General features: G+C 36.3%; 1 long non-coding RNA gene across 1 annotated transcript; it reads right to left on the reverse strand.

Moving 5' to 3' along the window:
• Positions 1-749: 749 nt before the first annotated feature.
• Positions 750-11,472, reverse strand: LOC134484587 (uncharacterized). Its single transcript, XR_010062066.1, has 3 exons — positions 10,727-11,472; positions 8,736-8,806; positions 750-1,129 (listed from the first exon to the last, which is right to left on the reverse strand). It is a non-coding gene; the product is annotated as an uncharacterized LOC134484587 (long non-coding RNA).
• Positions 11,473-11,780: the final 308 nt, after the last annotated feature.

The following is an 11,780-nucleotide window of genomic DNA, read 5'->3' on the forward strand; positions in this document are numbered from 1 at the left end:
GGAAAAGGCAACCATATCAGGTAAACAAGGTCTGCTTCTCATAACATTAAACTCATTTATATTATTCTTTCCTTTAAAAAAGAAATACTTTATTTGGGCTTATAATCCAGAATATCAGAGTCAGTGATGGATGATATCAGAGTAAAGATAAACAGGCAGAGGTTGCTGAAAGATTACATCTCAGACCATAAGCAGAAGGTGGAGAAAACTAGATTGAAATAGCTTCAGTCTTTTGAAACCTCAAAGCCTACCCCTAACAACATACCTCCTGCAACGAGGAAATACCACTTAGTGAGATTGCAATTTTTGGGCATTTTCATTATTCTTAACTACACTTAGTCAAATCACTTCCCAGCTCAATCTTCATTTTGAATGAAACTGATTTTCCTGCAAAGTGGCTGTACCATCTTCTCTTCCTAATATTGGCTTTCATCATGGTGATAATAGATGATTCTGGATACATAGGGGATGTTTTTATTCCTATGTATCATTCCATTTATGTACTACATGTGTACTGACATTTCAATGACTTTCATTTGGAAAAGGTATAAATGGTTGATCTTATATATACGGTTTCAACCTCTATTAACATCTTTTAGAAAATATCAAATATCCATTCTTGATTAATAATTTCTTCTCTCATAAGATAAAAAAATAAAATTTTACTCTAATCAAAATAATTATCTATATTTTCATACTGAAAAATACAGAAGAATATTAAGATAATGTGGAATATTAAATCAGCTGAAATGCATGTTCATTAATTAAGAATAACCAGAATCATTGATATGTTTTTGGAACATAATATATGAACAAATACCAAAGCATTGAATAAATAGTGTCAGAAGACGAGGGTCATTATATAAAATGTACCTTACCTTCAGATCCAGTGTTTTTGTTCATGTAGCAAGAATTCAATTTACCTACTCTTCCTCAGTATTTTTCATCCTCTCATTGACTCGAATTTCAAAGCTGTATCCTATAACTAGCATGATTGTTAAATTTCAAACCAAGAACAGTGCATGTGTCAATCATTTTCCGCCTTTCCTTATTTGTGTTTTATTCTGTTCCCAAAGGCCATGTTGTGTTGAAGTTATGAAGAATTTCTTGCTCCTTTGATGAAAATTTTCTGAAAGCATAGATTATTCATATTTGTAAAATACTATTGATATGTTTAATAGTACTGGATATTATAGTTAAAATCATCTGGGTTAGGAATTTTTGCATGTATATCATAACACACTAAAATACTAAAGATTAAAAGTAGAAGAGATAGAATTTATTACGTTTTTACTCTTCTAGGGTTTGTAAGTTTACAAAATCTGAGCAAATGATTTCTTTCTGTGAAATTCACATTCATGAGCTATTATATTCTAATCAAACAGTGTGTCAGCACCAATAAACTTGGATTAAATTCTAATTGCAATACAAAATGTTTGTAGTAAGTAAATGGGCAAATAATTTGTCTGAATATACTAAATAAGCATGTAGTATAATCATAGGTTTGCTCTTAATTAAATAAGTACTCCCAGATACACCTTGAATAAATACAGATAGTAATGAAAGTTTTTTTTTTTTTATATAACAGCTAATAATGGTCTGAGTAATGGTTTAAATCAACAAACCATGAACAGTAAGTAGGAATGTCTAGTGAGTTAGAGGTTCTTTCAAGCATCTTCAAGGGTCTAAAATAAATTCCTTTATAATTCTCCTAAATCCACTTATCATGAAACATTCCACATCAGAGTAAATAACACCAACATCTTTTCATTTTCTCAAAAAAAGTCATTGGGTTTCTTTTCTTCCTACTCAACCCACCCTCATTCTACTACCAAACACAACAATTTCCATCATAGCTCTCTGATATGACTCTTTTTCATTATCATTGACACTACTTCCAGATAGACTTCAAAAACATCCTTAAAATCATTCTCTGTATCATATCATAATTCATAAGTAACCACAGTCCCTTACTATATACATTGTGAGTTAAACAAACTTATTTAAAACTATTCAATGATTTCTAAGACATTTTCAGTAAATAAAAATTATATGTCTAACATTGTTTCTATATTCCCATATGAGACATTGCCTGAGATTCAGCTTTATTTGGACCGTTCTTCTATCTCTTAATCAATGCAAACTACTCTCATATTTACTTTTTTGGATATGTCAAGGTCTTTGTCCTCTTATCATCCTTATATTTACTGTAATTTTGCCCAAAATATAGATCAATTATTTTTCATCTAATTTAACTTAAATGTCACTTCCTCATGACAATCTCCATGACCTTATTTCTAAAATAGATTCTTCAACTACTTGCATACTATCAACTCCAACACACTGATTTATGCATTCATTTTTTTCTTTTTTCTTGTACTATAATGCAATCTTTATAGAAGAAAGTTCATAATACTTTCTATTCATTCCTAATCTATACACTATTATGGACATGGTACATTAGTGGAGACTTATTATTTATTACATGATTCAGTAAGTTGCATAAATAAACTTTATACTATTCTTCATTTTAATGAATATGCATCCCGTGCATTGGTTAGACCATCATGTAGTAATTATGTGAGTTCTTCAATTCAATGACCTAGTTGACATTGCCTAAACATTTTAATTTGTCACAGATAGTCTCTGTCATATTCAAAACAATACTTTGTTCACTGAACAATTATCTCAGCTGGGAATATATTTGACATGAAAGAATGAGATTCCTAAGTTTAATTCACAGCATCCATGTGAAAATGCCAGCTGCCATATGTTTGTGGTCCCATCTCTGAAGAGACAGAGAGATGATGATTCCTAGGCACTTACTTATCAGGGAGTCAAATTTCTTTTGTGAGCTGTTCCAGTGAAAGTTTAAAAACCAAGAGGACCCAGAGCTGTGTTCCCAGAGCTGAACCTGTACCTCAGCTCTCTGTCCCCAGATCCAATGAGGAAATAGATGGACTTCCAGGAGTGCTGACACACTCAAGAGCACAGGAAAGACTTTTTCTTCTCAGAGGTAACTTCCTGGAGTGCTCAGAACCCACGAAAAGAGGTGCAGTCTGTTACAGCATACTTTTGTTTCTATCTATTCCATATAGCTGAAATTTATCCACAGTTCTTGGCACACAAGATAATTCAAGAGAGAACAACGGTCCCATTACTGTTGACACACAGGCTAAGAGAGAATTCAAGCCACTTTCAGAGACAGCAAAACCAGCTAACTCCAGATGGTGAGGGGCAAGTATAATTCCCTAAGGAACATAAACTGATGTTACTAGACATCATCAGAAACCAGTTCTCCCACCAAAGCTAGCCTAGTATACCCCTGACACACCAGAAAAGAGATAGAAAAGTTTGTAGTTCAAATCACTGAACATGATGAAGTTAAAGGATTTTAAGAAGGACATAAATAACTCCATCAAAGAAATACAAGACAACAGATGTAAAGAGATAGAAGACCTCATAGAGGAAACCCAAAAATCCCTTAACGAATTACATTACAACATAACAAGCTGCTGGAGGAATTGAAAAATCCATCAGGAAGTAAAAATGGAAACAGAAAACAACAACAACAACAACAACAACAACAACAACAAAAACAACAACAACAACAGCAAACCACACAAAGATGAACACTCTGAATATAGAAAACCTGGGAAAGATATTAGAAGTCATAAACGCAAGCATCAACCAACAGAATATAAAATATAGAAAAGAATCTCAGGGGCAGAAGATACCATAGAAAACAGTTACACAATTGTCCAAAAATACAAAACAAAAAACTCCTAACCCAAAACATCCAGGATATCATAGACAAAATGAGAAGATAAAACCTAAGGATAATAGGTATAGAAGAGAATGAAACTCCCACTTTGAAGGGTCAGTAAATATCTTCTACAAAATTATACTAGAAATCTTCCCTAACCTAAAGAAAGAGACAACCTTGCACGTACAAAAAGCAAAAAGAATTCCAAAAAAATTGGAGCAGAAAAGAAATTCCTTCCATCACATAATAGTTAAAATATAAAGTGCACAAAACAAAGAAAAAAATGTTAAACGCAGTAAGGGAAAAAGGTCGAGTAACATAAAAAGGGAGACCAATCAGTATTCCACATTTCTTAAAATAGACTGTAAAAGCTAGCAATCCTGGGCATATATCACACTGATCCTAAATGAAAAAAAAATGTCAGCCCAGGCTACTGTAAAACCTCTCAACTACCATAGATGGAGATTCCAAGATATGCCATGTCATGAGCAAATTTACACAATATCTTTCCACAAATCCAGTCCTACAAAAGATGATAGATGGAAAATTCCAGTACAAGGCAGGAAACTACACCCAGAAAAAGAAAGAACACAATCGACTTTTAAAAAACACAAAAAAGAGATAAAGTAGGTAGCCACAGAAACATAATTCGACATTTAACAAGAAAAATAATAGACAAAACCAATCATTTGTCCGATATCATTAAACATCAAAGGACTCAAATACCTATAAAACGACAAACACTAGAAGTCAACTGCCCTGGAATAAAAACACTTTATTCTTCCTCTGTCTGCAATGGAGGGGTCAGAGACATGGCCATCTGATGGACCAAAATCTAGAATTGACCTTGTGACTGAGGAGTGTCTCAAACATTCAGCCTCTGCTGTAGTGTACCTGAAACTGAATCCTTGTGAACAAGAATCCATAGAAGATTCTCACTTTGTTTGTGGCTGACCAGAACTTGTTCCTCAAACCTTATTGCATAGCCAATACAACTCTGACCACCAAAAAATCTCCAAGAACAATGGATTGAGGTCCCTTGGCCAATGAATAAAACTTCCAGCCTGGATCCAAGGCCACTTATCTAAGATTCTCACCAGAAAGGCCAATATCCCTCACACCCATATCTGTGCGGCTTATAGTAAGTTTAAATAGGGTTTAGATCCAGTGACTTTGACACAAGATTTCAGAATAAAACTCAGATTGCTGTCAAGTCTGTAGTGGAGGCCTTGGAGATAAGAATTTTCTTGAGTTCTCTGAAAATATGGAGCCCTGGAGTGCTGGGACCATAGTCTTCTATAGAAGGTAATCAGGAATAGTCCCTTACTTTCAAACTGGTTTAAGACCTTTCTCCTTTCAAAAACATTGGTATTTTTTTCTGCTCAGGATGATTAGGCCTTAGAGTTACTCATTTGACCAAATGGTCTCTCAGAACCATCCCTTTTGCTTGGGGCCCATGGAATATTTTACCTCAGACCATGAAGCATTGATCCCTCTGTTGAAGGTTCACTGAAATCCAAAAGGAGGGAGCAAATCCTGGAATGTCATGCTACTTCCTTGTGTAAGGTCACATGATATGTTGTGAAGTCATCAGTCTGGTGCTCATTTCTTTTTGGTTGAATATAGTTTTTAGGAGGCAATCAGGCTTAGGACACCCCCAACTTTTCTTGAATCATGGAATCTATATTCAGTCTCTTGCAGATTCAGCTAAAGATGTGTATATGCTAGACTGTGAAGTACCATTAGAAGATGAAGCAATGTAGGACCTCTTGAGCTATTGTAAGCAATTTAATTTTTTCTCAAATACTAGGGGAATTTGAATACTCAAAACAATTTCCTGTCACAGGGACATCAGCAACTCTTCTTTACTCGGGGGTACTCATCTATTCTTTCTTTGATTAAGGAGGTGTCATATGTTATCCCTGAAAGAAAGGTTACTTCATATCATTCTAGTTTGTCCAAAGGAAGTTTAGATATTAATTTAGGGTGAGGAAACCCACACTATTTCTTGATATTATGGACTGTGCCACAGATATGTTTCCTAATTTTTCCCTGGTTTCTCTGTCAGTTCAAGGTAAACTGGAGGTTCACTTTGGATGCAATGAAGAGCCCCTGACAAGCATATTCTTCAAAGTAAGATGAATATATTCCCCTTTCTTTGAATAAGAAAATCTAGACATACCCTTAAAGTTGAACGTGGCTTAATACAAATTCTTCTGATAAAGAACATACAGAGAAGCAAATGAAATGAATTCTCATACAGATGTTTATTTTTTCTTAAGGAAACTTTAAATTAATATCCCCTGACAATGGTTTCTTCCGAGAATCCACCTCTATCCAGAGAATCTCAGTTCTATTCTTCTAAGAGGTCTTAATGTTTCCTTCTGACCTGGGTGGCCAGGCATACATAAATGTTTGAAGGAATGGCAGACCACATGGACATGATGTCCTCAGACATGTCAGTGCAAATCTGAGCCCTAACCTACGTTCTGCCTTTAAGGTTTGTAACATAAAATGGAGCAGTTTCATCTTTGTTGTCCATGATTATCCTGCTGCTTAAAAGCTTGAGGAAAAGATAAATCCAGAGATTACCACCCAATATGTAAGAGCAAATTCCCTAATTTCTGGCAAGCACGCCTCATAGTCCCCAGACACATGGTTATTCTGGACTGTGAAAACAGTTGCACTTGACTCTCTTCTTCCAGTACCCAAGGTAAACCTTTGCCTGAAGGATTCTGTGACCATTTCGCTCTTTCCAGTCCTCCTAAATGTTCTCTTCGAATATTGGGCCCTTGAATTTCCAACAAAGTAGTTGTATACCTAACTGATCAGACATATTTTCAAAAGTGACTCCTTCTATAATCCAGGGACTCGACTCTACTCCGGTTTGAAGTCCCAGAGTCGAAGTTTGGAATCAGAGTATATAACCCTTGCAAACTGCAATCAGGCAAATCAATAGAAATGTAATAATTTCAACATTTCTGCTTAGATCTTAACAGCTGAACGAACCAGAAGGATTAACCTAGCCAGAAACAATTATCCAAAGCCTTTGGCAGAAGAAATATGTTCCTGTCTTTTCTCTTGCATTAACAGAAATTATGAATATATAAAACTCTGAATGAGAATTTGAAACTTATGACTACTGCTGGAAACTTTATCCTGGTATAAGGTACCAGGGACCTTTTCTGTTGACAGAAGTGTGTATGGCACCTATATACACTATGCCTGAAGAAATTTCTCTTCATTTTCAATAGTGCTTTAGAGTTTTCCTCTCTTACATGGGGTTCACTTTACCCAGTGTTAACTTACTCCTTCTTCTTATATTGTAGAGCATGTCAGTACTCGCCAAAGTACAGCATTGCCCTAGATCCTTTATGGTAAAGAGGCTTAAAACCTGCTTGAAGACTTACATGGCCCTTTTATATTCCTATTCCCATCAAGTGGTGTTGTCTTTTCTCCTTAAAGAGCTGCCAGACCAAGGGAGTGTTATACCACGCATCCTACATGAATGATCATCTAACATTCCCTGTCTTTCCAGTAGGATTGTGGGTCAATTTTCTACTTCAATCCACCCAGTAGATTTTAGACCCTCAGCTTCTGCAAATGGGGGCTTGGGAAATCAAATTCTATTGAAAGGGCTCTAAAAATTATTCCCAGTGCACATCAATTGTCTCAGACCTCCTCCCTGTGTACTATGGGAATTTTGGAGTACCTGTGGAACTAAAGAATCACTAGAGCTGCCCTTCGTCCTATGCCACAGAACACAGCTATTAAGAAAGTTTGCTTAAAACTAACCTCTTTATTCAAGGTATTCATACAACACATATGCAAACAATGGTATCTTATATTTCTCTGCTTCTAAATCCTAGTTCAGAAGACACAAAGCTAAATTGACTCTTATATTATGTGCCTTAAAGTAGGTCATCAAAATATACACCATTCCTATATTTTATTCACATATGTGTGTAGCTGAACACATCCATGAAGAACCATCACCGCTTCCTGAACCACTTATACTGTTGTTGTGACCATTGCCTGGACTAAAAGATATATAGGGTATACATATAGAGAACATACTTAGAAGTTACTGAGATAGAGGCAGAACATTTCTCCAAGACCCAGTGTAGCCGATAACCTTCCCCTGCTGACCATGGGTGAAGTGGATACTTCTTTTCTTCAAAATATGACTAGGGACCTCCACATTCTGAACCAATACATTCAGGACTTCACTTTTGCTAAAGATCTTCTCAGAACTTCCCATTCTGTGAATCTCTTCTCAGAACTCTACTGTTCTGATATACGTCCTAGACTCATTCCTCTTTGACGAGGCCATGAGAACCACCCTGAATGATGATGTGACTCCTTCCCCATCAGTGTGGCCTTGGATCTTTCTCACCTCTTGATGGAGTACACTTCCTTTGACCAAAGGAAATTCACACATTCCTTTATTCACAAGGTGACATGAGACATGCTTTTCCAAAAAATAGTATGCCATACCTTGTATTCTAAAGCAGTCCCTCACGAATTTGAATTACCTCACATGGATATACTCTAAATAATAGAAATTCAAGGCTTTTACCTTTTACCATGGTGGGTAGATAAATATGTTCTTCCACTCGGGTTTGAGGTCCCAGTTCCTATATATAGAATCATTGATTGATGGAATCAATCCAATCACTAGAAATCAAGAGCACCCTTTGTTGCTGCCAATATATGGACATATTAAGACAAACCGAATGAGCAAATGATCCAGAGACAGTCATGCAGGCTGTTTAAAAAAGGCCTGGGATGTTACCTGCACTTCCCCATATTAAATACAAGATGTAAAATTCCTACCAACTAAAGAAGTATAGAAATTGAACGGCATTGTTGGGGAAAATCCTTTACCAAATCAGGTAATAATGACATTCATGTTTCACAGGATGTTTCATATTACCAACTCCAACTCCAAGGGTTTTCTAACACATACCTTTGCACAATCAGATCTCAAAGTTTTCTCTTTCTTAAAGGCGTCAAGATCTTCCTTTTTCCATCAATTACCTAAGTCATTGAACAGAATGTCAGACCTCCCTCCTACAACTGAGCCTACTCTACACATTCCCTGGTTGCCTTATGTCCTCTCAAGTACTCATATAAAGGAAAGACCCCCAAACTTTGATTATTTGAAAGTGGGCTCAATTCACTTCACTTCTGACGAAAGAGGCCCCATGGTCTCATGGCATACCTCTGTAGAAGCCAGAATCAGATTCAATAACATGCAGTTCAATGTAGTACAAAATGGGATCTTCATCCACAAAAACTATAGACATCCAGTTCCTGGCCAAGGGAGTATTGGTATGGATTGATGCTCACAGAGAAATCTCAGGTTTGGCTCCTATGGACAAGTCTCATTGATTCCATCTATATTTGTGAGGAGTTTCAGTTGTAGCCTCTAGCTCTGGATGCCCCAAGAGCATCACTTAATTACAAGGACATCTTATACCTGATTTAACTTCATTTTTCTTAATTGCCAAACTTGACCAAGATTGCCAGGCAATCATAATTCCAATTTCCCAGTGGGACATCATAAGATTCTTGGTGTAGATCAGAGGGCAGAGTACAGATAGCTAAAATTAAAATATATGCAACCTTACTACAGAAGGTTCTCAGAAATGCAATTTTTCCATCTCTCATTTATGGATGTGTACACATGTACACTTATAAATATATACATCATATATACATATATATATCACATATATGTATATATGTATATATACATTATATATATATACATCATAGGTATACATATATACATCACATATACATACATATATGATATATATATATACATGTATACATCTTATATATACATATACATATACATATGCATATACGTACACGTACAGATACACATACACACACACATATGTGTGTGTGTATGTGTGTGTGTGTGTGTGTGTGTGTGTGTGTGTGTGTGTGTATCAATGGAGCATCACAGTTCAGACAATCACCCTGATAGAAGAGCATGCTGACTAATGGAAGCTGGAAAGAATAATTGGAAGAAAATTATGCAATACCATATGTTTTCCCACCACCAAAGGTGAGCTAGAATTTTTCATTCTTCACAGTTAGGTGACTGGATCTTGGTAATTGGTTAAAAATGGCCAGGCACTTTCTTGTTTAGCAAAACAGTTCAGTATGACCCCATAAGTTGCAGTTATGAACACAGGTTACTCAAACTGCACCTATTTCCAAGCCATCTCAACACCATCCACTTTAGATGAAGGGAAATCAGCACTTCACTTTGATTGGTAGCCTTCAGGTTTTTATTCTTTGACAAATAATACCTTACACCATCCCCTTCTGTCCAAGATCAGTTATAAGAATGACTAGAGTTTACTATTGAGATCTCAGAATTTTTTTTTTTTTTTGCCCAAGAGGACCAAGATTAAAGAGTCCTTAGAGCATACTCAACCTTCTAATACGGATGTTTAGATCAAATGTAACCCTCTAATAGGGAGTTTTAGATCATGTCCATCTAATTATGGCCACTAAGAAAATACAGATGTGACCAAAGGCACTTCACTTAATTATGATCTATGTTAGTAAATCGTGAAACTTTCATTATTTGTCCTATATACCATCCTTCATGCTTATAACCGTCGTCGATGATTAGCTTCAAGAGGATTTAGAGACTGAAAATCATGACTGCTGAATAATACTAATGCTTGGATCCCTGACAGGCCTCCCATGGTGTAACTGAAGATACGATATGTGAAGTAGCCCTAGCTTGCCTGCTCAAGGTAGGCTTGAACACTCCATTATCCTTAAATAGTTTTGTCACTTTAAGCAGATTCTACGTTTCTTTAATATTCTACTCTTAAACGTCATTACTTTAGATCATCGATTTATGTCCAGTATATATCAAATGTACATTCTGTATATAAGAGTGTCCGATATCTGTCTTATAAGACTTACAATTCCTGAAGTCATCTCTGGCACCCAGGTCTCAAACTCCACTTCCACTCAAAAAGGTCCTCAGCAGCTAACCTATTTGACAAAGAATGATTCTGAACCATGCTACTTTTGATGAAAGATGTCACAAAATTAACACTTAACTGTGTCTCACATTCAAAACTTCCTCTAGGAGGGACATCAGAATGATACCTTTTGCTCCAGTTGTTCTCAAATTCACATCTTCTGTCCATGGGGTCTGTAATGTCACCGTTTCATAGAAGAACTTCAGTGTCTCTCCTTTCCCTATGGGAGCATCAACACTCCACATCTACTCACAAGTATTTCACCTTTTTTCTCTGTATAGTGGACAAGAGCACTTTCACCAAAGGCCCACATTGGCCTGAAATATCTTCTTTTGCCCAAGGCGTACTCATGCCTGCACTCTCTTGTGGCCATCATTAGCACTTCTTCTCTTGATTTTGTGAGCCTGCTATATCCCAACTGTTTAGGATTACATACAAACTTATTTCTGCTACATGTATTCTGAGACATTCCTCCATGGAAGGAAGGGGTGTTGATCTTTTCTTGTCTGACAAAAGTCTTCAAAGCCCAAAGACAACTGCTGGAATGAAATGCAACCTATAGGACTGATGGAAGAATTGCTACCTGGACTTTCAAATGCCATGAAAATATATGGACATTCTAAATACTGATAAAGAATAGGAAGCTGATCAAGCAATACTGGATCTTCCTCTGCTCCACGAGGTACTAACATTTTCTCCAGAATAAAATGTTTTTTTTTTATAATTTTAGAAGTAGCCAGAGATTTTAAACTTCTAACAAACTGGTATACAATATCTCCTTTGCACATTTTCTCAGAAATCCCGGTGATGTCCACGGTGCAATAACAACTTTTTCCCATGAAGTCTGGTATATTACCTTTTTGATGACTGACACAACAGTCCTACTTCTGTGCAAGTTCCCTACCTCCACCATCTTACTGAGTAAGATTTAGACTTATACAATTAAGAGGACTCCAGAAGGCCAAGGAATTACGACACATTCCCCATATGCC

This window comes from Rattus norvegicus, assembly GCF_036323735.1.
Source record: "Rattus norvegicus strain BN/NHsdMcwi chromosome Y unlocalized genomic scaffold, GRCr8 chrY_unlocalized_13, whole genome shotgun sequence".
Lineage (NCBI taxonomy): Eukaryota > Metazoa > Chordata > Mammalia > Rodentia > Muridae > Rattus > Rattus norvegicus.